We start from the raw sequence: 1,918 nt of genomic DNA on the forward strand, positions 1-1,918 counted from the left end.
TCCCAGAGGGAATGCACATCATCGGTGATTCAGCTTATCCTCTGTTGCGTCAACTGATGAAACCCTACCGAGATAATGGGCACCTAAGAGCCAGGCAGAGGCGCTTTAACTGAAAGCTCACTGCAGCTCGTGTGGCCATTGAGTATGCTTTAGGCATCCTGAAATCTAAATTCAGGAGGATCAAATGTCTTCACATGAAACGAGTTGCAAATATCAGTGCAACTGTCACCGCATGTTGCATTCTTCACAACTTTGGATTCAGGTGAACAACATGATGAAGATGAGCAGGGTCTTCTTCATCAACTCAGAGAGGACATTGATGATCCACATCCACTTTCAGTTACAAAAGGACTTTGAAAGTTAGCGGAAAGAATAACGTGAGACAACATCCGGTTTATTCAGACGAACATCCGGTTTTCAGAATAAGATGCCAACAAAAGTATGAATTATATTCACATTAAGTATAAAACATGCTGCATCTCGTGAGTTAAAGGGAAAATACACCTAAATTGTGGGTAAAGTGTCTTCATTCTTTGATCGCTGGGTCACCATCATCACCTCGGAGTTACAACATTATATTGATGAACATTAGAGCTGCATTTGCATGCTCTGACTGTCATGAAGACACAAGACACATTCAGATGAAACGTGCTGAAACATTTTATTCCTGTTGCACAGCAGTGGAACGTTTCACATACAGTCACACACTGAGCACAGATAGTGAAGAGATAGAACTGCTGCTGTGTAAAGGGAATACTGCTGCTAACAAGAACCTGATGTGTTTAAAGTGTTTACAAACCAAATGTTATTGACCTTTTGTTCATATAGCAGTACTTTTAAAATAAAAGTGCGCAATACACTACTTTTGAATTAATTATTGAACTTGAATGACAGTATGGGGCTGTAACTACACTATCAGTGAACAACTGCCTCAAATTTGAAGAAGATTGGACAAAGTATGACGATTCTACAGTGTTTCTTCCATGAAGAGATCCAGGCGGAGCTCTAAAAGGATATTTGGAGACCCAAATGGACACATGGTAACCAAATGATATTCTGACACACTAAAAGTGTTTCTCCCTTTATATTTTGATATTATATTATTTTCCTTTTATTTTTAGCCTTTGCAAATGGTGGTATGTAAGTAGCAGACTTACTGTGCGTAATGGCTGTGACTGAGCATACGATTGAATTACGCAAGGTTATACGTTGGTTGACGGCTTATATTAAAGGAAGGTAAGGTTTATACTTTAAGTACTAGCGTTTTCTGAAGCTACTAGCTCCATGGTAACATCCGTTAGCACATTGTTGGGTCTGTAATGTGTCTTTTTCCGTCGAAATGCTGCAAGATCCGACTTGCAGCGGTTATGGCGACTTTGGACAGTGTGTGTTTTGGCTCCTTTTGTGAAAAATCCATAAGAAATGAAAGAAAATCGATGATTTCTTTGCAAAGATGAGGGTTTTGGGCATGCTGGGATACCAAACACGGCCATGTTTTGTGACGTAGTTTGCGCAAGCAACCCGTAGGAACAGAACGGAAGGGGAGGGGATCGAGGACGCCGGCGTCCTCGCGGAGTTGAACAGGCAAAACTCTTGTCAAATAAATGAGATGATACAATGTGATGATCACAAAGACATTTATTTATCATGTGTATGTAAACCTGCATACACAACAAGAAGCCCAACAGGCTTTCCCACGAGCGTTGGATGTTTCGTCGCTAGGTGTCGCTTTATTTTTGAAGGCTTCAGTGCTTCGTTTGATAGCATTAGCCCACATTCCACACACTGAAAGTGTTGAGAAAGTCAGGATTGTACTTGCGCACACATTTAGACTTTTGGGGGGGGTATGGCACCACTGTCGTCACACTGCTGCCCTCTAGTGGTTAAATCGTGTAATGTTTATGATTCATTAAATGAT

Source organism: Anarrhichthys ocellatus, unplaced genomic scaffold, assembly GCF_004355925.1.
Source record: "Anarrhichthys ocellatus isolate YVR2014 unplaced genomic scaffold, GSC_Weel_1.0 scaffold83, whole genome shotgun sequence".
In the NCBI taxonomy this organism is placed as follows: Eukaryota; Metazoa; Chordata; class Actinopteri; order Perciformes; family Anarhichadidae; genus Anarrhichthys; species Anarrhichthys ocellatus.